Source organism: Amblyraja radiata, chromosome 3, assembly GCF_010909765.2.
Source record: "Amblyraja radiata isolate CabotCenter1 chromosome 3, sAmbRad1.1.pri, whole genome shotgun sequence".
Taxonomy (NCBI): Eukaryota; Metazoa; Chordata; class Chondrichthyes; order Rajiformes; family Rajidae; genus Amblyraja; species Amblyraja radiata.
In genome coordinates this window covers 10,530,748-10,557,284 of record NC_045958.1, presented here as the reverse complement: position 1 = coordinate 10,557,284, position 26,537 = coordinate 10,530,748, and the positions used below count along the sequence as shown (strand labels likewise).

Here is a 26,537-nt window from a genome sequence, read left to right as displayed (position 1 = left end):
TTATCCTTTATTACATTGCCTTTAACATGTCTCCATTGGGTTCTGTAAAATTTCTCGTTTTATGTGACAATTCTATAATTAAAGATAATCAATAGCAAGTTGTATGTACAAAATAGGATGTGGTAAGCAAGTCTCTGGATTCATGAGCCATACCACCAGGGCGTTACATTGGAGAATAAGCAAGTTGATTCAATAGCTTTTCTCAACTATTATTAGCTTTCTGATTTATTTTACTTTGGCAAATTGTTGTCAAAAATGAAATATTGGTCATGCAACCAAAGATACACAGCCCGTCATAGACATCCATTGGATTTCCTCATCTTTAACTGCCTTTTGTACTTATGACCACTATATCCAGTGCTCTTTTCACAGCATGCCACCAACTGCTAATAATGGCACAGGGGTCTTCATAATAAAATTGAAGTAGTTATTCCCATGTAATATATGAACAGGCCTAAGTGTTGCAAATTGCCCATTGATTATTATTCTATTACTGTAACTCCTCCTTTGCAACATTGAGCTGAAGGGGAGAGCAACATTATTAACAATGTGGAAATTAATTCAAAATTATATAAATTTAAGTCATAGTATTGATTCTTCAGATGCCAATACATAGATCCAAGCTGACAAGTCTATTGAGATTAAAATAATAGTCAAGAGTCTTGTAAATAAGGGTTTTTTTAAAGTCCATGCCATCATTTGTACTATTTGACATAGTTCCAAATGTGAATAGTAAATGTATTGTTTAATTATGCTGATTATCTGCAATTAATGTGTTTTAGTTGTGGCCTGTACTTGTAGTTATTGTTGATTGGTTTTATATTAAAACTGAGGACATAAAAAATGGATTCAGTATTGCAATGTAAGGTAACTCCAGGCAATCTGACATTCTTTTTGATTCAGATTATTCTAACAACATTGGCAGAAAATTGATATATCTTTCATACCACCAGAATCATTTAACCTTGGTATAACCCAGTACCAGAACCCTGCTGTGTAAAGTAGATAAATATTGTGTAAACCATTTGCTTTATCTCATGCTTTGTTCCTCCAACAATGACACATATTTGGAAAATAATAGAGCAAAGTGATCCAAATCTTTGCAAGGTCTTCATATCAAACTTTTTCTGCTATGTATACATGAAACCAGAAATCCTTTCCTCATTAAAAATAAGAGGCAAAATACAAAGTTGACAATCCTTTGAAAGTGCAAGGCATAGATTCTGCTTTCCAATCCTTATCAAGAGTTTTTCTTGATTTATAATTGAGGAAATGTTGATAGATTATTTGTATCAATGTGTGTATATAATTAACTATTATCGGCAAAGGTTACTCCATCTTGGCCACTTTTAACTATTTATTTACAGTTACATTTTTTTATTTTGATCCCTATCAGTACATTTATAGCTAATTGTTGGAAGCAATTTGTTTCTGAAAATGTGCTGTTCTATTCTTATAACTATTTTACATTTGAGAATTTGCCAAATGATTTAAAATACCTTGCTGCAGCTAGCCAGGTTGAAGGCTGTGGCGACAAAAGATTGGATAATGGATTCTGGAGCTAAGAAACAAACTGCTGGATAAAACTATCAGGTCAGGCAGAATCTGTGAATGGATCCTGGTGGGCAGCACAGTGGCATAGCAGTAGAGTAGTTGCCTTACAGCAATCGGAGACCTGGCTTCGATCTGACTCCGGGTGCTGTCTATATGGAGTTTGCACGTTCTCCCTGTGACCGCATGAGTTTTCTCTAGGTGCTCCGATCTCCTCTCACACTCCAAAGGCTTCGGCAAAGATTGTAAATTGCCCCTAGTAAATTGCTGCTCGGCGAGGACTCGGTGGGCTAAAAGGACTCTTTCCGCGCTGTATCTCTAAAGTCTAAAGTTTAAAGTCACAACTGGAATGATTCACTGGTTACCCTGCATGGAGGATTACTGTTGGAAAGACATCATATCTGAGTCAGTCTTCACTAACCTTTGTGGAGACTACATGGTATAATGTGACGGATGCACAAATTATGTCTTTGAGACACACACCAGCACAATCTTATTGCTCCCAGAGATGGTTGCTTTGTTTACAGTTTTAACAATGAAGAAGACAAGAGAGAATGTGGAGAGACTGACACCTAGACTGCCTTTTCTTTCTATCCTGCCTGCATGTCACTCCTGATTTACCACAAAATCCGTTTTTAACCTAATCTCTACAGTACACAAGAACTGCTGACTGCTGTTAAGTCAAGTATGCCTTCGGTTTCAATCTCTAGCTGTTCAACCACCACTTGGCCAAGTTGGATTTCGTCATTGTCTGAAAAGAGAAAGGCACATAGGTTACGGTGCAGAGTGAGGGTGCGGAAGGATGGGTAAATGGAGTGCATAGAGAGATACAGGCCGCAGCGCCTGGATTGTCAATCTGAAAAGATTATAAGATGTATGCAAAGTAATTTTAGATGTACAGTGTGGAAAAATGCCCATCAGCATATTGGGTCCATGGCCACCAGCTATTACCTGTACACTAGTTATATCCTACAAACTAGGGGCAATTTACAGAGGCCAATTAACCGACAAAACAGCACGTCTTTGGAATGTCGGAGGAAACCTGAGCCACCTGGACGAAACCCACGAGTTCACAGGGAGAACGTGCAAACTCCACACAGACAGCACCTGACTTCAGGATCTAACCCGGATCTCTGGCTGTATGAGGCAGCAGTTCTGTCAGCCGCGCGCGCCCCTGTACCGCACTAATTCTGGGTTTAATTCCACAATTGGGAGAAATTTGTCAGAGGTGAGCAGCACATTGAAGTGAGAAAGATTATCGCACAATGCTGCTTCATTTTTAATTGTTTTAACTTTCTGATGATGCAATAAAGTTATTTTAAAAAATACATTTTTAATTGAACATTTATTAGGTAAAAAGCTGTTATGGGTCATAAAGGGGGACTTACAGGTCAATCAGGGTCAGGAAGGCAGTCACCATAAAAAAGGGATTTTTTTTTTTTTTTTAATGCTAATTTAGTAACTGAACTAAAACGAAAGATTCTGGAAACTCTCAGAAGATAAGGCATCATCTGAAGAAAGAGAAACAAGAGTTAACATTTTAGGTCCATTGCCTTTTGTCAGAACAAACAAGTTCTGAAGAAGAATCTTCAAACTGACGCATTAACTCTGTATCTCTTTCCTCAAGCGCTGTCTGACCAACTGGGTATTTCCAGCAGTTTCTGTTTTTATTTCTGAAAGGTGGATTGAGCATTAAGAGAAAAGCTGATAGTAAGAGTGAAATGGGCACAGATGGTGTCCAAACAAGAGGGATTTGGTGGCTTCTGGGGCCTGATCGTTTTAGCTTTTCAGGAATTCATTCTCACATCTCTTGACTATAGACTTTCAGAAAGCTTGAAAAACCATGCTATCCTTTGTATAATTCATAGCAAAACTTAAAAGTAATTCAAGTAATCTCACTATAATATTTTAATACTATTCCTGACTCCATTGAAACCAGATGGTGCACAGGTTTCCATTTCTTTTCACTTAATCTTCCCTCTTCCTTTCGTTTTCCATTCACCCCGCGTAATCTTTGAGGCATAATAATTTGTTTACATTATAAATTCATAATAGGAGTAGAATTAGGCTATTCAGCCCATCAAGTCTACTCCGCCATTCAATCATGGCTGATCTATCTTTCCCTCTCAACCCCATTCTCCTACCTTCTCCCCATAACCCCTGAAACTTGTACTAATCAAGAATCTATCAATCTCTGCCTTAAAAAATATCCGTTGACTTAGCCCCTACAGCCTTCTGTGGCAAAGAATTCCACAGATTCACCACCCTCTGACTAAAGTAATTCCTCCATCTCCTTCCTAAAGGTATTTCAGTTTATTCTGAGGCTATGGTCTCTGGTCCTAGACTCTCCCGCTAGTGGAAACATCCTCTCCACATCCATTCAGTCTGATTTTATATTTTATCTTCATTATTGATAACATTTATCCCATGATTTAAATAATTCAAGGCGATCTTGGAAAAGATTTTCATTAAATAATTTTTTTTTCTTTCTTTTCTCTAATATATACCTCCCATTGCATGTAGAGGGAGCAGTTCACTATAAATAATATATTGTATGATGGGTTATAAAGCGAGACAAATAACTGGAAGTTTCCATGCATGGTGCGTGAAAAGCAATTCTCATTATATTTAACATGGGATGGATTTACTCTCAAGAAATATGCAGAATGAAAGATTTTGAGGATTCTATTCTGATTTTTAAATCATTGAATCAAATACATATTGCAATCATGTTACTGTTACTATCAATTTTATTGTCAAGGCCATATAATTATGTCTGTATTTTTCCACGTTTTCATTAATGTAGAGATGGAAGACAGGTGATGATTGTTACAGTTTTTTAGTTAAGTTCATGATTGTGCTTTATACAACAATATTAGTATGTGCCTTTGATTGGAGCAACTCTTCAAATCTGTGTCATTATTTTTCACACAGCCTCCAGAGTCCAGAGAATATAAAACCAATTCCTTTTATTATATATTTGGGGGGAACTAATGAATAAATGTTTCCAGCAATATATATGATTTATATATTATATCCTTATTAATATAGAACACAAATATTCTCATTGATGGATATATGAGAACAATTTTCTGCAGGCAGCCACTATAGGTGGTCAAAGGGAGGATATTTTATTTGTGTAGGAAGGAACTGCAGATGCTGGTTTGAATCGAAGATAGACTTAAATTGCTGGAGTAACTCAGCGGGACAGGCAGCATCTCTGGAGAGAAGGAATGGGTGACGTTTTGGGTTGAGACCCTTCTTCTGACTGATGTCATGGGAGTGGGCGATACATAGATAAGGAAGTGTACAGATAAGAGAGTTTAAGGTGTGAAAACTGGACAAAGTGAATAGAGATCAAGGAAAATGTAGAATAGATCATTGTTAGTTGGGAGAAGGTAACAACAAAGCAAACAGATAAAATGTAGTCGGAGGGGATGGAGAGGGAGGGGATGGAATACAGAAAGGGGAGAGGATGGAGAGAGAGGGAATCCAAGGGTTACTTGAAGTTGGAGAAGTCAATGTTCATCTGCCTCTGGCCTCAACGACCTCTGCCACAGAAGGTAGTTGAGGCCAGTTCATTGGCTATATTTAAGAGGGAGTTAGATGTGGCCCTTGTGGCTAAAGGTACCGGGGGTATGGAGAGAAGGCAGGTACAGGATACTGAGTTGGATGATCAGCCATGATCATATTGAATGGCGGTGCAGGCTTGAAGGGCCGAATGGCCTACTCCTGCACCTATTTTCTATGTTTCTATACCGCTGGGGTGTAGGCTGCCAAAGCGAAATATGAGGTGCAGTTCTTCCAATTTGCGCTGGGCCTTACTCTGCAAAGCAATCGCCAAACCTGTACTTGGTCTCGCCAATATACAGGAGTCACAAATATCTAATTTGTGATTGGTTAAAAAATACTGGAAAGTGCCAATGATTTCAAATGCACTGTGAAAGACGTGTATAAAACTTGCTTTGGGCATTTCTAGTCAAATGATGCTCCCAAATAGGTTTTCCAATTGAAGGCCATATACTTATATGAAGTTAGTATTAGGTCATGATGTTGATTAAGCTATCAGGCAGCAACTTATTACTCCACCTCTCTTCAGCAGGAGCCTTTATCAGTGGCATGATTAACTGTTTTTTTCAGAAATGTAACAAAATAGAGCAGTGAACAAGAGTTTTCAAATGTTATTTTCAACATATCATCCTGGGCAAGAATGAAGTAAGATTTTAAAAATGTACAGTTTGCTCATCAAATAATACATTTTCTTCCTCCACTCTCTCTAAGACGGGGTGTTGCCTTAAAATTAAATTGCCAGATAGTATTATTCAATGGTGCACAAATCCATATTTATGGGTTATATCAGATTGCAAATATTTCAATTGTGTATTGTCGTATGTTCAAAAATGTCTGAAAATGATATAAGGAGAGTAACTAAAATCGGCTTGATAATCATGTTGTTTAATTTGGGGGGGGGGGGGCAATTCATAAATTTTATTATTATGTTTTAAGTGAGTCTTGTCAGAAATATATATATTTTAAAAATCTTATAAATTCAGCAAAATACCATAATTAGGTTTCTAAGTATGTAATATTATATTGAATACAGAAGTAGATGTGTAGTTATCTTTGTCTACATTTTCAATTCATTACCTTATCAATTCATTATTAAAATCTTAAGAAATGGTGAATCTTTGGAATTCTCTGCCACAGAAGGTAGTTGAGGCCAGTTCATTGGCTATATTTAAGAGGGAGTTAGATGTGGCCCCTGTGGCTAAAGGGATCAGAGGGTATGGAGAGAAGGCAGATACAGGATACTGAGTGGATGATCAGCCATGATCATATTGAATGGTGGTGCAGGCTCGAAGGGCCGAATGGCCTACTCCTGCACCTATTTTCTATGTTTTTATAAGATATAGTCACTCCACTTAAATATAGTTCTGTTAAGAAATCTTAACGTTTATGAAAATGAATAGATTATATTAATTGAATTTTAGGTCAAATAATATTAACATGCATTGTGCTGCTATCATTGTATATTTTGCAAAATATCTGCAGCATACACTGTATTAAATATAGGTATTGACAATTTCAATTTTATCAGCTACTGGATGATAGAATGGTTTACAGCAATTTTACAGTTGTAACTATAAAAATCATCCTGTTGCATCCGATTATACTGCTTTCCAACACATAAAAAATAGATGGTACAATGTGCTTTTTAGGAATAAAGAGACATTTTTATGGGTTTTAAATTACAAAAAAATAACATTTCAATATTTAACTTTCATGCTATATCACACACACAAAAATAGATTTTGATGTAATCTGTGATAATTAGATGAAGAATTGTGGTAATGAATTAGATTTTAGACTGTGGTACATTTGGGGGCTCCTAAATTAGAGTGGGTTTCAGGGGGGGGGGGGGGGGGGTAAAAGGCTTTTGGTACCAACATCAGAATTCATAAGTATAAGACATTTATTATGTTTTATTTGTTTTATAAAGTAACAAAATATATAAATTATTAAACAATTCACCAAATAAAGCTGTGAAAGTGTGTACAGAAGTCTGAAGCAACCTCTTGCTTTTCAGGATTAATGTACAAGGTAACAATCTAATGTATGAACATTTTAATTCTAAATTGTATCAAAAACCAATAAGACATTGTCTAAGACAAAGCACTTCTGTTTTGATTTTCTGATTTGGTAAACAGGATATGTGCTCAGCATGTAAAGAACATTACAGGATAAATATCAATTTATTAGAGCCCCTTATGATATTGGAATTTATCACTCAGTTAGCAATAGAAAGGTGGTAAGATGCAGGTTCTCCTTTTCAGTTCCCATTTGTGAGTTCTTGATCTCAATCAGGCCATCTGGACAGAGAAAAATCAGAAGAGAAATCTACAGAAGCTGCCTTTGCACAGTATGCAGCTGTCAAGATGGATTAAGCAAGGTCATCGTGTTTTAGTCTTTTTCTGGGACTCGAGGCTTGTCACTCACGACGTGTTTGGATCAAGACCACAGTATGAGGTGTTAGCAGTTAGTTAAAGACTGCTAGCCAGTATCGTTTTCAGCTAAGGGTGGAGGAAAATAGGACAAAGATGGCAAAGAGCAGTTGTGCCAGATGGATGAGAGAACATGGCAGAGGCATCTAACACTTTTAAAAAAATTGTATTGTGATCTTCTCTTCAACACCAGTTCGAAACAAGCACTCTAGCATTTGTGCTGTTCAAGCATTCAAGTCTTTTCTCTTGGGACTTTACTTGCAACATCACCCAAAGTCCATGAACCCCTTAAGCTGGCTGCATTGATAGAACATGCAGGTTTTAAACAAAGGAATTGATCGTCAAGGAAGAAGGCTACCTTCTACTTTCCTAATCAGCCCAGTCCGCTCTCGCAACAAAGTACCAAGAATGTAGTAGAGAAAGCCTTTTGAGTCCTGAAAATGAAATTTCACTAACTATGTTAGTCCATGGATGTCTTGTGGTGCTACAAGGAATCTTTATATATCTACTGCACGCAACACAAACATTTCAATCAAAGTAGTGAGAAGAACAGAGGCTCAGGATCCTGAGAACCATGAGAAAGAGTTGGAAGATCAGGAATAGCAGAGGAGCAGGCAGAACTGGATTGGAACCTGGGGATGTCTTTGTTCAGGTTCTGCAGCCTTACCTCCCAGCTGAACTTAGGAGTGAGATATTGGTCATTGATCAAGCAGGATATAAGGGCTTTCCAGACTGAGAAATAATTTTTATACAAAGCCCACCAGCAGGTGAGAGGAGCAAAGTTTAAAGGAAATGTGCAAGGCAAATTTTTTACACAGAGGGTCGTGAGAGCCTGGAATGCGTTGCCAGGTGTGGTGGTTGAGGCAGATAAAATAGTGGCATTTAACCGCATGTATTTTCCATCCTGCCCAGAACAAGCCACATGTATAAAACCACTGAAAATGTTTGCAACCAACAAAAACACTCCTCCTCCCTTAGCCTGGTATGAGAACTCAGGGAATGTTTCTGACATTCAAAAGGGTTTGGCAATGATTAAAATTTGATCAAATAATGATTGGTTTTTAATTTATTAAATGGTTAATAAAAAAACAATACCAAAACACGTAAGAGTATTTAAACGCAAAGAGGAAATTTAAAAGAAATCAAAGTGAATTAACAACTTATTTATTCATCACTGCTCTCCTCTATTGAAATTAATAGAATCACTGAACACATGCCGAACACCATGATTTTACCCTCCATCACAATGTTCAAAGGCAGAGCATGACTGAGAACAGTAGGCTGTCTGGTTTAGCACTCCTATATTTGTAGTGGCAGGCTCAGAAATGCTGATTTCACTGGAAAGAAAATGAGATTATCACAGACTATACAGTATTGCCAAATATGCAAGTGTGTATTCAGACATTGCAAAGGTAGTCACGACGTTTGAAAAGTGAAGTTTATATAGCTAGCAGGGTGGACGTTGGGAATCAGCGGATGTAACGTCTTCAGATTTCCAAGTGAGATTCATCATACAGATATATTCAGCAGGTAAGGCGGCATCCTTGGAAAAAGAAACAGTGTTAATGAGGACAATATTAAATATTGAAAAAGTTGTAGTAGAGGAGCTCCAAAAAGACTCTTTGCACATTCAAATATAAAGGGTAAACAATAATGATTAAAAAAAAAGAATTCATTTCCAGAGGATTGGAGATATTAAACATATATTTGTGTATTATTTTTGGAATCCTCTGGACAATTCCAAGCACCATTTCATAAAATAGGTCAATCAGCCTTGGAAAGAAGGTAGCATAGATGATGCAGCTATAGAATCACAGACACAGAAGGGTCTCAACCCAAAACGTCACCCATTCCTTCTCTCCAAAGATGCTGCCTGCCCCGTTGAGTTACTCCAGCATTTTGTGTCTACTGTAACATAGATTTATTGGAACTGATACCTGGATGCCAAAAGTTATATTTCAACTGAACTAACCATATGCATATAAGATATAAGATATTGATCTCTGAAATTTAGAAGGCCTAGAGATGATTTTATTAAACATTAGACTAAGTGGGACCCGTTGGGTCCCAGCATCACATGGGAGGGCTGGTCCCCCAAGGCAATATTCCACCTCTCCACCAATTCCAATATTGGTGGCCAGTGGGGAGGGGGGGGGGCTTTCTGGAGCGCCTATGGGTGTTGTGGGCTGAAGGGACTGGTTTCCAGAGGGCTAGTATGGACATTGTGGGCCGAATGCATTCTTGGGCTGGCGGCTCAGTCACTCAAGCCTATTGTGCTGGCAGCTCACTCACTCACGGCTAGTGGGCTGGCAGTTGACTCACGGCTATTCCTTGGAATTCCATTTGAAGCAGGGTGCAAGGTCACCAAATTCAAGTGCAGTCTCTTACCACTTCAAGCAGGGTGCAAGGCCACCAAATTCAAGTGCAGTTTCATACCATTTCAAGCAGGGTGCAAGGCCACTAAAGACAGCGAGTTGTGACCTCTCCCTCCTCCATCTTGCAGAGACCGAGCCACGCCCACACTTCTGGGTGTTATAGTCCATCCCCCTCCCACCAGAAGGGGCGTGGCCTTCATGGCATGATTGACAGGAGAGAGAATCTCAACATTTTTTAAACACTAATAACTCTTTTATTTTTCATCGATGGAGAAAATCCTCGGCACCTGATGAGCGGAGGGGGACTCTGAGTAAGATGGCCAAAAAATCACAACCGTACGTGGTAGCGTTGTTTCTAAAATCAATATAAAGCGCAAACAGGAAGTGGTCAAGATTAGACTTTTAATTATATAGAAGGCAAGGCAACTTTAATTAGGCAAGGCAACTTTAATTAGGCAAGGCAACTTTAATTAGGCAACATAGCTTCAGCATTTCCAAACCAAAGGCAACACAGCTTTAGCATTTCCAAACCAAAGGCAACACAGCTTTAGCATTTCCAAACCAAAGGCAACACAGCTTTAGCATTTCCAAACCAAAGGCAACACAGCTTTAGCATTTCCAAACCAAAGGCAACGCAGCTTTAGCATTTCCAAACTATATTTTCAAACCGCATTAAGGGCACTGACAGGTTAGTAAAACCACTCACAGTTTAGTAGACATGTGTACAGTGTTACTCACAGCTCAGACTGAGATACGTGACCCTCTCGTTCCCCCATCTTGCAGCGACTGACTGGTTTTATAGTACCTCCGGAAGGGGCGTGGCCTTCAGGAGAGAGAATCTCAACATTTTTTAAACACTAATAACTTTTATTTTTCATTGATGGGAAAAATCCAGAGGGGGACTCTGAGTAAGATGGCCAAAAATCACAGCCGTAAGTGGCAGCGTTTTTTCTAAAATCAATATACAGAACAACAGGAAGTGGTCAAGATCAGACTTTTAGTAATATAGATTTCAAGATGTTATGGGAACTGATGGCTAGATAGAGAGCAGTAATTTCTTCTGATTGGGGAAACTGAAAGCGCGGTATGAAATCTACAATTTATGACCAGACCTTCCACAAGTGCAAGTGTGATGCTAGGTCAACTTAATCTGAGATAGAGCTTTGTTTTCCATAGGCTTTTAAGGACATGGGGGGGAAAAGGAAGGAATATAAAATTCATCAATTATCTCATAGGCTGGCGAAAGATAGTTGAGGATTTCTATGCCTGTGATTCTATAGCTGCATCATCTCGCAACAAAGCAGATTTTGAGCAGAAGTGTAGAATATTGTAGTGGAACTTAGCCTATTCTGCACCAGGGCAATGTAGTCCAGCTAATAATATGCAAAGTGTATTTAAGCCATAAAAAATCAAATAAAAATCATTGAGCTTTTCATTACTGAGATTTCCATGGGAAATGAAGGCAAATGGATTGACTTTTGCTTATATTTTCAATATCTTATTTCAAGATTATTTTTGATCGTGCGATTTTTAACATTTCGTATCTCTTCTTGAGATTTGTTCTTCACATTAATATATTCTTCACTGTTTGGATTTTTTTAATTTGTTTTTGTGTCTGATTTCCTGTGCTTCCAGGATTTTTAAAAATAATATAATCTAGCCTTAGTTGGCCCAATAGGCTTTTTTTGTGGGAAATCAGTTGCCCTCTCACTCTGCTCTCTGAGAAAGAGTTGGACAGAAGCAATCAGAGGGAGCTCTGTCAGCACCTGAGGCAGACTGCACAGCCTACTGTTACCTAAGTAGGTAGATCCACACTAAGCAGTAAAGCCACTAGAAGTATCACAGCAGAAGCATTTCTTTATTGCAATGCTTCTGCATTTGGAATTGAATCTCTGATGTGCTATACAAAGTAAAGTGCTGTGTTTTAGATGTTGAAACAAAAGTACAAGTAGTGCTTTTGGCTCTTTATGCCTGATCTTTCATTCAGTAAGATCATGTCTGATCTTTCGCCTCAGTGCTACTTTCCTACACTCACCCCTTATCCCCTAACATCTAAGAATCCAAAACCAGAAGGAGCATATGTCCCGTGGCTCATAGGGCAAGCCTGATGGTGTTGAGTGAAGAAAATGATTTGGTTTTGTTGTTTTTGAATAACTTTAGGCATGAATCTTTTGGAGAATCTGAATGCTCGGTGTTTTCAGTTATATAATAATTATCTTGAATGTCCATCCCATTGAGATGTGGGTGTACATGGAAATGAAAGTGGATTCAGTTTGTGTGAGGGCTTGGTATGGGAAAGCAGTTACTGTAAGTTATATTCACAGGCAGGACTCTGTGGCATGCAGTCTTGAAGCTTCTAATCGATACACAGTGCTCCAGGGTTTGCTACCTTGACAGACTTCTGAAAGTGTGCTATCACTTAATGCACCTGGTTCAAGGTCCTGAAATTATAATTGAGCCTGTTTATCATTTGCTGACAAGATTTATACAATGCTGTATTCCGGGGCATGTACCATGATCCACCTTGTAATCTACCTCATAATAACATTCTAACACTTCCTTCATGTAGTAGCATATACATTTTCGAAGTAACACATTGAGCAGAGAGCTGCGCATATCCTTTCTATGGAACCAATTGCACATCCTGTACTTTTTTGAGTGACTTCCCGGACTCCATGGTCTTTGTTTTGGGGGACTTTAACGAAGCTAACCTCAGCCGTGACCTTCCAAAGTACAGACTTCAGGTAACCTGCCCCATCAGAGGGGAGCGAACACTTGACCACTGTTACGTCAATCAAGAACACATATCGCTCTGTTCCCCCGGCGGGTCTGGGTCTCTCTGATCAATGTCTAGTTCACCTTTTTCCGACCTACAGGCAGAAATTAAAGTCTTCTAAGCCTGTGGTCAGAACAACGAAAAGGTGGACAAGCGAGGGCATTGAGCTAGCTTCCTTCCGTGGTGGGTGGGAGCACTTAGGGGGGTAAAGGGGCCAGAGAATGGGCCTAAGTTACGTTTGCAGTTTAGAATTAACAGCAATGGGCAGGATTTCCACGGCCTCCAGCAGGTGAAACGATATGGAATTTGTAGCTCCAGCAGACCTTTCAAGCAATATCCGTGGGCCTTCCCTCAGCCTCTCAAACAAACAAAATGTGATCTGCCTATTCCCTGTGATTATCAGAATCCATTAAAGCCATATCCCAACTTGATGATCTCTGAACCCTCCATATTCTTTCCCTTTCGGCAATCTTCTGGATCTCCCACATCTCCGAAGTTCTCCTCTCCTCAACATACTCGCTTCACTTCTCCTTCCTGACAATCACTCAATTCCTCTGCATGTTTTCATGGACCTCTTACTCCAATGATGACCTCACAACTACTCATCATTTCTTGCACAAAGGCAGGTTGTAAAGTTGTCAGAGGTCAATTTTCCCAGCGCATTATTGCAGCGCTCTTCAGCTGCATCAACATGTCAGAAATTGAGTTTTCATTGATGAGCGCACAATTTCCATTTTCTTTCACAATACCTGAGCAAATGTAGAACCCCTTGTTTACATACAGCAAGGTGTGGAAAATAATCAGACATGGGTTAATAAGTGGCACACACCACAAAGGTGTCAGGCAATGACTATCTCCAGCAAGTCTATAGTTACATAATGCCTTGTAAAGAATAATACTATTGAACAGTCAATATGGATTCATAAAAGGAAAAGTATGTTTGTTTGCATTCTTCAAAGATATGACCATACAATCAATAAGGGGGAAACAGTGAAAGACACAAAGCTCTGGAGTAGAAACATAGAAAAATAGGTGCAGGAGTAGGCCATTCGCCCCTTCGAGCCAGCACCGCCATTCAATATGATCATGGCTGATCATCTAAAATCAGTACCCCGTTCCTGCTATATCCCCATATCCCTTGATTCCTTTAGCCCTAAGAGCTAAATCTAACTGAAAATATCCAATGAATTGTGCTCCACTGCCTACTGTGGCTGAGAATTCCACAGATTCACAGCTCTCTGGGTGAAGAAGTTTTTCCTCATCTCAGTCCTAAATGGCCTACCCCTTATTCTTAAACTGTGACCCCTGGTTCTGGACTCCCCCAACATCGGGTACTCTAGTCTGTCCAATTCTTTAAGAATTTTATATGTTTCTATAAGATATCCTCTCATCCTTCTCAATTCCTATGAATAGAAGCCCAGTCGACCCATTCTTTCATCATATGCCAGTCCCGTCATCCCGGGAATTAACCTGGTGAACGTACGCTGCACTCCCTCAATAGCAATAATGGTGGTGCTGGCGCGAAGGGCTGAATGGCCTACTCCTGCACCTATTGTCTATTGTCCTTCCTCAAATTAGGAGACCAATATTGCACACAATACTCCAGGTGCGGTCTCACCAGGGCCCTGTACAACTGCAGTGGGATATCCTTGCTCCTAAACTCAAATCCTCTCGTAATGAAGGCCAACATGCCATTAGCTTTCTTCACTGCCTGCTGTATCTCCATGCATACTTTCAATGACTGATGTACAAGCATACCCAGGTCTCATTGCACTCCCCTTTTCCTAATCTGACACCATTCAGATAATATTTTGCGCCCTTCATTTTTGTGTACCTTCGATTTTCCAGCATCTGCAGTTCCTTCTTGAACACCATTCAGATAATAATCTGCCTTCCTGTTCTTGCCAGCAAAGTGGATGTGAACCTCACATTTATCCACGTTAAACTGCATCTGCCATGCATCTGGCCTCTCAACCAATCCAAGTCAGCCTCATAGCATTCTCATCGCAGCTTACACTGTCACCCAACTTTGTGCCATCCACAAACTTGCAGATGTCACATTTAATTCGCTCATCTAAATTGTTAATATACATTATAAATAACTGGGATCCCGGCACCAAGCCATGCTCACCCCACTTGTCACTGCCTGCCATTCTTTGCTTCCTGTCTGCCAACCAGTTCTCTATCCATGTCAATACCCCACCCCCAATATCATGTGCTCTAATTTTGCACACTAATCTCTCGTGTGGGACATTGTCAAAGGCTTTTTGAAAGTTCAGTTACACCACATCCATTGGCTCTCCCTTATCCACTGCTTTCCAAATGCGCTGCAACTCAATGAATAACTCAACGGGTCAGGCAGCATCGCTAGAGAAGATAGATAGTGGTGTATTTGCATTCTCAAAATGCTTTCGATAAGGTGCCACATACGAGGTTGATCAAAATGTTGGAGATCATGCACTGTCCTGAATTGAGAATGAATTATTCGACAGAAAGAAGGATGGAGATCCATCTCACCTTGTTAGGCTGTGAACAGCAAGGATATCATTGAGATTAGGTGTACGTTTAACAGGCTAAATGCACGGAGAATGTTTCCCTTGGCTGAGGAGTCTGGGACCGACAGTCAATGTCTCAAGATAAGAAGTAGGCTATTTATAATTGAGCTGAAGGGAAACTTCTCATTCATAAGTTAGTGATTTTTTTTTGGAATTCTCTACTCCACACAAGATACTGAGTTCATTCAAAACAGAAATCAATAAATTTCTGGACAATAAGGAAATTGCAAATACCGAAAATAGCACTGTTGCAGAAATTCAGCCATGATCTTGATGAATAACAGCATAGGATTGAAGGATTGTGTGGTACCCTGCTGCAAAAATGTCATATTTCATTCACCTCTCAATCTAGTGAGTTGTGAGACAGAAAATGAATAAAAATATTCTAGTTAGATCCTATCATTAAATTCCACAGAACCTCCATGTTCTCAGTCTTTTAGGGCTTTTAAGCCACAGGAAGGAGTCCTTGCTCCCAGCTCCTACCATGTGTGCTCCCATCACCCTCGATCTTACTTCCTCTCCCTGTAAATCTGGTCAATATCAGGGCCATTGTATTCATTATACTAAAGTAAACACAAAGAGAGACAGCATTTTATCCTTGCTTGTGTGAACACTTCCAAAACTTACAACTATCTTATCAGAGATGAAAGAAAAGGTAGTGAACTCAAAATGATAGTTACTAAGCACCCTTCATTGTTCAAAGACATTTTACATAAAAAGGATGTTGTACATTAGCAGAGATAACTGCACTTACTGGTTGCTAGGAAATGCTTTACAAAGGGTGATGTTCTTATTTTTGTATTGCTGTCATGTTCTGTGATTACCGTTACCTCAAAGAAGCCTTGCATGCTGAAAGGACAACCCAATCACAGGGATTTTTTGAGTGTAAATACACACAATAAATAAAGTACGACAAAGGGTGTGATAATCGTTTGTGATATATTTTTGAAGCTGGAATGTTTCTTTCTATGTTTCTGTGTGAAAGCTTCACTGTAGAATGAGAACATAAAGGCTCAGTATAAATCCATTAATGCCACGTCCATTGATTCTTTAGAAGCAGTGAGAAGCTCCAAAATATGGACACAAAATATTAACCATAATTCACAGAGATCTACTATATGGTTTATTTATTAGAGAAAAAGACCAAACCGCTTAATTATTCCTTTAGTTATTCATAAAATTAGCTTACAAAATTTAGATCTACTTTGGAATAAATGTATATTTTAACACCCCCCCACTACCTCACCCACAAGCCTTCGTAATAAGCAACAGAGCACTCAACTTGGGGAATCTTCTTCTTGCGTATGGCGTGCACAGCCTAACGTTGCAGGTCAAGGGTAGACATCCTGGCCAGACAGCATCAGTTACTGGGTGGGTGGCTTTGATGCCACCAGGGAATAGCCTCAGTGAGCAATCATTCACGATGTGTGGGATGGTCTGGTCTGGATATCCACAGTCCCAAGCAGGGCTGTCTGTCATCCCCCACTTATGAAGGTGATGGACTGTTCTTGCATTGAAGGTGTGTATTCTGTTCATGGTTAGCCATTGCTTGCGATGGAGGTTAAATCCTAGGGGGTTCACTGTGGGGTCTGTGATGACCTCTCCGTTGTTAGTGTTGGCATCTTTCCAGGCTCTGCTCCACTCTGTCTTGGAGTCAAAGTCTTCCAGGGATTTGGTTGAAGACCAGAAGGGTTTGCGGGACTGCAGGCGCATGTTGGGCAGATTGTTCAAGTCAGCATGGATGGCTATTTCGACTAATGCAATCAACCCAACATGCACAAACTTGGGGAATGAACACATATGAATAGCAAAGATGGTGACATGTAAAGAGATGGTTTGGCCAGGTAGGAATACATTTTTCGTGCATATTTTGAAAGTAAACCCCAACCTGCCTGGAAAATGGTCACTTCCAAAGTAGCACAGAGGTTGTGATCAATCTATCTTGGAATTTACTGTAGCGTTGCAAGGCATTACTCCTGGTGTTCATCTCCATGTGACTCTTAAAGCCATCTGAGTGTGTGTTCTTCGAAGTTTCTACCTCCCCTCTCCCCCACAGAAGCAGAAAGTCTTTCCTCCTCTCCATTTACTTCACCAGTATGTCCATTGCAGCACCATGAGAATAAGACAATATAAGAAAGTGGGTAGCACAGTGGGGCAACGGTAGAGTTGTTGCCTTATAACACCAGAGGCCCGGGTTCAACCCTGACTACAGGGGTGCGCTGTATGGAGTTTGTAATTTCTCTCTTTGACCGTGTGGATTTTCTCCGTGTAATCCAATTTCCTCACACATACCAAATACCTGCAGGTTTGTAGGTTAATTGGCTTCTGCATATTGTCCCTAGTGTGTAGGATAGAACTAGTGTATGAATGCTCACTTGTTGGTGTGGACTCGCTGGGCCAAAGAGCCCGTTTCCACGTTGTAACTCTAAACCTAAAACTAAATAGAAATAGTTCTTAATACCTGCTTTATCATTAAATGAAATTATGGCTGATCTTTTTACCTCAGGAGTTAGAGCTGCATTGACAGCAGGAAACACCACAAAATCTACCCTTCATGGTATATTTTTCTGTCCCAACTCTGCTTCCCTGTTTCTTAACCTATAAACATTGATAAGACACTGCCTTGAAAGTACACAATGACTGAGTTTCTACACCAATCAAAGATTCACTACCTTCTGGGTAAATTCATTTCTCCTCGACTCTGCCCAGAATTGCAGACTCTTTATTTTAAGACTGTGATCCTGACTCTCGATACCCTAATCAACCTACATCCATCCAATCTAGTCTCCCAAGTGATTTGTATGTTTCGGCGAGGTCACCGCTCATTCTTCTAAACTCTAAAGCCATAAGACAGTTCTCCCCATCTGCTGAATCTTTACTGCACTCCATAGCAAATATATCTGACTTTAAGCAGGGAGATCAGATTTGTGCATATTATTTCAAGTACAGTTCATCCAAGCAGTATATAATTCCAGTAAAATGGAGCCAGATGCAGCCAGTGGGAGATCCCACACTTACTCATCCATTTCTATAGATTCTTCTATCTTTAGAAACTTTTACTGTTCATCTTTATATGACTTTCAAGCTCTCCCTCAAGATCGATTGCTTCCTTATAAATTTTGTAGTCTTTCGCTGCTGGCTCCTGTAAAATTCCCACACCTCCAGTCTACAATTAACCCTTGCTACTTTGTTAACGTCATCCTCGACCTCCTTTGCAAACCACAGAGGATTTCTCTCATGGAAATTGAAAATATTTATCAGAAAGTTTGAAGTCTTCATTTTCCTGTCTTTGATTGTGAATTTTTGGTCTAAATAATTGAAATTTACTTGCCGGTCGAAAAACGGTTTGCTGTCGTGTAAATATATAAAATATATTTTACAAAGCTGTAGTTTATGCACTTCAGATTGACTGCAAAAGATAACCAATTTTATTTTAATGTATTTCAAATTCTAACAAGTGTAATCTTGAGGCTACACATAACATTACAGATAATCTTGATCAACACCATCAACATTTTCTGACATTCACCTGCAGCATGCAAAGTCTCATTGACAGCAGGAAGCATGACAAAAGCCTTCCTGGAATATTTCTCTGTTTTTCAGAATATATGATTTTATCTATATTTTCGCTACTTGTTAGTATATTTATTCATTTTTTAATGCGTGCGCCACTACCTTTCCTTTGCCTTTAAGTTGAGATGATCTCATTGTTATAAATCTAACTCTCCATGAGGTCTGCATTCGTCTGATCCTTTGATACTGTCATTTTTATCTTTCTCACCACACTGTCTCCCTTAGCAGATCTGCTATTTTCTAATGTATTCCTGTTTTACTTGTATGATTGCTGCTGAGACAATCTTAGACCTGGCTGCTATTCTTTCACTTGCAGAGAAAAAGACTGTCGCTGGTGCCTACTCTTCAGAAAAACTTGATTCATGTGTAAATTATCAGTTAGTCTTTATTTGTTCGGCCTGTGGAGAGTACACACACAGATAAAAGGCTCAGAGGGTCAGGGCTTAGTAGATGCATGTTTCTCTCGTGGCCAGAATGACAGTGTTAGCATTGTTGTCAAAGATTAGCAACAGAGACTAGAAGGCCCCGTCATTATGTATTTGCGGTTAGATTAATTTTTCTAGACAATATCGTTGGAGAAAAGCTGAACAAACCATACTGCACATTTGATATCCTAACAATAAAATGGAACATTATTGTTGATTTGAATATTTTTCCCCTTGGCATGAAAACACCTTTTGATAAACATTTCCACTGGGTACTTCCTCTCATAGAAACATAGAAACAAAGAAAATAGGTGCAGGATGAGGCCATTCGGCCCTTCGAGCCAGCACCGCCATTCATTGTGATCATGGCAGATCGTCCCGTATCAATAACCCGTGCCTGCCTTCTCCCCATATCCCTTGACTCCACTAGCCCCTAGAGCTCTATCTAACTCTCTCTTAAATCCATCCAGTGATTTGGCCTCCACTCCCCTCTGTGGCAGGGAATTCCATAAATTCACAACTCTCTGGGTGAAAACGTTTTTTCTCACCTCAGTCTTAAATAATAATAATAATAATGGATGGGATTTATACAGCGCCTTTCTAATACTCAAGGCGCTTTACATCGCAATAAATTACCTCCACTTTATTCTGAGACTGTGGCCCCTGGTTCTGGACTCGCCCAACATTGGGAACATTTTTCCTGCATCTACCTTGTCCAGTCCTTTTATAATTTTATATGTTATGTTATGATAACTCACACTGTTATGGCCTCCATTTAAGATAGCAAGAGAACATTTTTCCTGTCCTGTCACTTAACAATAGAGGCGAGACCCCAAATTACTGGACTAGATCTGTACCTGGAATTTCCAAATACCAAGCAACGTTTTTTTAGCTAATTACAAGAAGACTGTATTCCAATACACAAAGTCCCAATTTTCCCCTTTGATTGAGAATACATCAACTCATAAAAATACATTTGGTTAAATATATAATAATATCTAGGAGATATCACAAATGCACAGCAGTATTGAGTCAAATTGCCACTTGGATATTTTAGCAATGGCTTCTCTGTTCATCTCCACCAACCCAGTTTGAGGGAAATATGATTCTCTCTTAACATATTACTCTGTTGCAGTAGCCACATGCTGTCTTCTGGTTTTGACTTCATTTAAAAAATGCTTCCTATATCAAGTTGAACTTTACCAGAATATATTACTCCCAAAGCAATATTCACAGTTATTAAAGTGCATTTTGGTCAGCAACCTCATATGCACTGGTAGACAGGATGATAAGTTGCTATCCTTATTGCCCAGTTCATTCAGAAGCTTCACTGTAACAGTATGCAGCCAACAGATTCACTATTGAAATGCACCATTTGTCATGAAATAGCTGCATTTATGTGATAGGTACCTTCTAAACTCACTAGGTTTGTCTATTCCATTATAAGCACGTTTTTGGTGTGCTATTTAACTTACTGCCAATTTACTACCTCTCTGGACTGAAAATTAGCTCTTTCATCTGTTTATTTGCTGTTCAAGATTTATTAAAAAAATGAACATTACGTTTTACTTTGTTTTTTTCCTCTTTTTGCTTCTTTCATCTTCTCTCACTTAATCCCATCTATTTTTATTTCTGCATATTTCACATTATTTCCATTGTTTTGCATCAAATTAAATATTCAACATTTCTGGTTCAAGTTCTGCACAACTAAATAGCAAGTCTACAATCTAATTGGCTAAGGAGGTACACAGTTTCTTGCCCTGATCACACAAGTCCCAGATCCCCTGTAGAGGGCACTGGGTCAAATGACTTTCTAATTAAATAAATTCCAGTGCAGAATCCTGTAAAAGGTGTAATGAACAGCTGCCACCAGCCGTTGCCATTGAGACTACAATGTGGCTCAATGTGATGTGGTGAAATCTTTTCATCCAACATGTCAGAATGGAACAAAATAATTAATAAACCTGTATACACAAGATACTTATACGTCTTTTATTATCCAACAAACGTTGTTGAAAAGTTAGTGTATTACGAAAAAGTACATTGCTAGGAAGTTGCCCAAAACTTGCCAAGAAAAAGGCTTAATATTTTGAATATGAACTTGATAATATGTTTTTTTTTACAATGTAACAGTTCTTAGAAATTATCGATGTAATTTTTGTTTGAGAAGTAATAATATTGTGAGAAATAATATAATCACAGTAATACGATGCATTAAGATGTTTTTTTAAGGATCACAAGTGTTGACAGTATGATATTTGCAAATGATTATTGGTTAATCCAATTCCAAGACCATGAATTTCATTAAACGTTATGCAAATTTGACATACTGATCCAGTAGTTTTGCTTTTGCAGCAGTACTTGCTAATGCACTTGAATTATTTAAGCACTTTGGTATTTGCCAGTTTTGCTGTTTGAAAACATTACTAATCAGATTCCTAATCAAGTTTTAACATGCAGATCCTATTTCATATACAGTGACTGAACCCAAATCACATTGAACAACTGGTAAATTGAGCTTCCATCAGTTTCATCTTGAGAGCTGTTATATGTTCTGAACAACACAGGGCTATTGTTAACATAGTGAGTTGACAGCCCTTGACAGGTCAAATGACCTTGCTAGCCAAAAATATGAATAGTTTATACAGAATTTGACAAGGTGACCAACTATCACTAGCTTTAAGCATAGATAAAGTCTTTCATTTGTTAAATAGGTCTTTGATTGGGACATATTAAATCATAATATTGAGAAGGTTAGTTACTTTTAAAATGGTGATGCATACACAGTTCAATTTTTCCTGACCTGGATCTTGTCAAAAAGAGTTATCGTTCTGTTTAATAATCACATTCTCTCAGTGTGCTTTTGGGATTCCTAGATTTTGTGCAGGCATTTCGGGAATTTGATTAAAAAATGAAATATAACCAGCTAGGTATCTATTGCTTCTTATGAAGGAACAAGAGACCAACAGATGTAATTTTTCTCTTCAGCTATCTACCAAAGCGCTATTTAACTTCTCTCATTTTGTTAGGCATTGCCAGGTTGGTGTTTTCAGCATGCTTTAAACACCAAGTTAATATAATCTATAACTTAATGACAATAAAGAAAGTGATAAATGTTGTTAACTTAGTCAAAGAGATGATTATAATCTTTTTGCCATTTCCATTAACAATACTCTAAAATGTAATACTATAAAATGGCTGAAATAGATGAACTTCCTTCCGTATTCATTTTACAAAGTATTCATCAACAACTTTAATTTGTTGTACTGATCCCTTGAAATAAGATAAGACCATTTCTCATACAGACGTCTTAAAGCACTCTTCATGAAGCAACATTATCTAAGCAAAAAATTCCCAAGATATTTTATGAGACAAATTAAATTAATTCCATGCCAAAATGCCAGTATTTGGAATGATGGCCAAATATTTTTGCAGTTCTGGTGGCACCATTACAGGAAGGATATGAATTAGGAGTGGATGTAGAAAAGATTTACCAGAATGCTGTCTGGATTACAAGGTATTAGCTATAAGGAAAGGTTGGACTGTTTTCTCTAGAGTCGGAGACTGAGGGGAGACCTGATGGAAGTATATAAAATTATGAAAGGCATAGATAAGGTAGACAATTAGGGTAGACAAAACCTATTTCGCAGGGTGTTAACTTCATGGACTGGAGGACATAGCCTTAAGATGCGAGGGGCAAAGTTTAAAGGGGATATGCATGGCAGGTTTTGTACAGGGGGAATGTTGGGTATCTGCAACAGCCAGGGGTGGTGATGGAGGCAGATACAACAGTGGAACTTAAGAGGCTTTTGGATAGACTCATGGATATACAGGGAATGCAGGGATATGGATCACATGTAGCAAGAAGATTAGATTAATGTGGCATCAAGTTCAGTACGAAAATTGTTGGCTGAAGCGTTTGTTCCTGTGCTATAACTTTCTATGTTCTATCACCAATGTCTTAGTTAAAAAACAGGGAGAGAATTTCAAAGCTTAAAACCTTGGTAATTGAAGGGATGACCACCAATTCTCCCAGATGAGTAAAAGAGTACAGAATTGGAGAAGAGCAGACATCATGGATAGTTAGTTATTGGACCGAAAGAGATTGCAATAAAAGCAAAGGGTGGGATCATTAAATTATGTAGAAGCGAGGATTGAACCAAAGTATTCCTTACCAATGAGCTTGTACAGATCAGAAAAGGATAATTCAATTCAATTCAATTCAAAACAACAGAGGTGATAGGTGACCAATATTGTTGTGCTTTAGGACACCAGCAATAGATTTAAGATGAAGAGTTGAGTGACCAAAGCCATCCCGGAATGTGGTGGAATAGTCAAGACCAATGGATGAAATGTTCATCGCAATAAAATAAACTAGGGGAAAAATCTAGAAATGTTACTGTGGTGAAAATGTGCAGTCTTCGAGAAGGCATTGCTGCAAACTCTGAAATTTAACTCAAAGTCAAGTATATTGTCAATTAATAGCGAGAGAATGGGATAGAATTGATGTCTGGGGAATTGGTTTTGTGAAAGGGACAGTGGTTTCTGCTTTCCTTATTGGAGTAAGTTTCTGTCTTCCAATCCTGGATATTAAACAAACAGTCTGATAATTTAGAGATTGTCAAGGCATTAGGATGGGAAGTGGCAAGCTGAAGTTAGGTGCCATCCGCATAGATGAAACCAATGCTGTGTTTCAGGATGATGTTGCCAAAGGACAGCGAATGCCAAAGGAGTTAATTGGGAAAGGTGCATGTGTATAAAAAGAAGCCATTATTGGTATTGTGCTGATCAAATAGAAAGAATAGCACCAGGCTTGGACGGTCCATCCAGCCAGGAAACAGATTTGAGGAATTGGAGGAAAACCGTGCAATAAAAGATAGTAAAAGACTGCATATGTTGATATGGAAAAAGAAGGATGAATCACATTTTTTTGTGATCACATAGGATGGCATTAACGGTTTTAATCAGAGCTTTTATGGAACTGTGGCAGAGGGGGAACTTTAAAGGTTTTGTGCTCATTAATTGGCCACTGTAAATTGCCCCTCAACTACAGATGAATGTTGGAATCTGGGAGAGTTGATGAGGATGTAGGGAGAATAAAATGGGATTTGTATTGGAATAGTGTAAATTGGTGCTTGATGGTTGGTGCAAACTCAGTGGGCCGAAGATCTTGCTTCCATGTTGACTCAATTAACTCTGATTGGAAGGATTCAAACAAGGAGTTCAGAGTAAACATTGTATGAGTTTAGGAGGCTGTGATCAATTCAGAAGTTGAATATTTTTACTTTGGCATTTTGTTTGAGAAAATATTTGGTTTACCAAAGTATCCCCAGTTCCTTTGCAGATTCTTGTTATAAGTTATCTAATAAAGATGAATAAAGCTTCAGGCCTGATCTCATGTCTGGATTGAGTTATTCAGTTTGACTCAGACGGGACCAGGCTCCAGTTGATCCAAATGTCCCACTTTGATAGGGGAAAGTTAAATAGGATTCCCACTTCTAATGACTAGGCAGCAACCATTGCTGGAAGAACATGTGAATATGTGAGGCTTGACTAGAATATCTCTTGTATCCAAATAGTGGTTCAATTTTCATCATAAATCCTTTTTTTGTGAATAATAACCAAAGAGGAGTATATTTCCATGTGAAAGGAATCTTCAGGAAAGGCTCAGTGGCTTCAAGTGAGATATAGAGTAATTACAGAATAATAAAAGGCATAGATAGAGTGGATGTGGAAAGGATGTGTCCACTGGTGGGAGAGTCTAGGACCAGAGTCTAGGACCAGAGGTGGGAGAGTCTAGGACCTCAGAATTAAAGGGTGCTCTTTTAGAAACGATGTGAGGAGGAACTTCTTTAGTCAGAAGGTAGTTAATCTGTGGAGCTCATTGCCACAGAGGGCTGTGGAGGCCAAGTCAGTGGATATTTTTAAGGCAGAGATAAACTCATTCTTGATTAGACCGGGTCTCAAGGGTTATGGGGAGAAGGCAGGAAAATGTGATTAGGAGGCAGAGATCAGCCATGAAAGGGACTGAAGACAATGGTTTCTTCGGGCATGTATTATTGTGAATGTAACTGGAAAAAAAAGAGTATGCAAGATAGGTTTCCTTGTTGTTGCTTCTATCTTGCACTGGTAATTTCATCAGAGGTATAATGGAAATATCGCCTGTATACTTCCACTGAATTGTGGGAACTGAGTGAGTGACTGAGTGAGTGAGTGATTGAATGGGAACAGCACCATTGAAGTTTAATGCCACTGTGCTCTTTGCTAGTCTCAATTTTAACAATTTTGACCTGTACTACATAGGACTTATAAGACAAAGTTAAATGCCGTAGCTTTGCTAAACTATTATATATTACTTATTATGTAATTTTTTGAAGATATTCTGAATTGAATAATTTTATTAGCTAAGTATGTATACATACAAGGAATTTGCCTTGGTGCTTTGCTCGCAAGTAACAACACGATATACAGGAAACAATTAAGAATAACCATTATAATCTAAACATGTGAAGAATGAAATAAAATACCAGAGCAAAAGGAGGCTACAGACTTTTGGTTGTTGAGTAGAGCTACTGCTCGTGGAAAAAAGCTGTTTTTAAGTCCGGCTGTGGCGGCTTTGACAGTCCGGAGTCGCCTTCTTGAGGGAAGTGCTTCAAAGAGTTTGTGGCCTGGGTGAGAGGGGTCAGAGATGATCGTACCTGCTCGCTTCCTGGCCCGTGCAGTGCGCAGTTCGTCGATAGGGGGAAGGTTGCAGCCAACAACCTTCTCGGCTGATCGAACGATGCGCTGCAGCCTCCGGATGTCATACTTGATGGCTGAGCTAAACCAGACGATGATGGAGAAGATGAAGACTCTATGCTGGCAGTATGAAACTGGATCATCATTGCCTGTGGCAGATTGTGTTTTCTCAGCTGCCGCAGGAAGTACATCCTCTGTTAGGCCTTTTTGACTGTGGAGTCGATGGTGGCCTCCCATTTAAGGTACTTAAATGACTCCACAGATGTGACTGTGGTATTGATGATGGTGAGTGGGGGGAGGGGAGGGGGAGCTCTCCAAAAGTCTACAATCAATTCCACTGTCTAAAGAGCATTGAGCTCCAAGTTGTTGCGATGGCACCAGGACACCAACTGTGTCACTTCCTGTCTGTAGGCAGATTCCTCCCCATCCTGCATCAGTCCAATCAGGGTTGGGTCATCCGCAAACTTGAGAAGCTTGACAGAGGAGTCAATAAATCTGTATTTCCTAGCCTTTTTTTTAGAGTGAATCAACTACTAGATATT

The 26,537-nt window shown here is 39.1% G+C and overlaps 1 protein-coding gene across 1 annotated transcript in view; it reads left to right on the top strand.

The window, feature by feature from the left end:
• fam172a (family with sequence similarity 172 member A) overlaps window positions 1-26,537 on the top strand; it is a 476,702-nt gene that overhangs the window by 430,752 nt on the left and 19,413 nt on the right. The gene's annotated exons all lie outside the window — the stretch shown is intronic.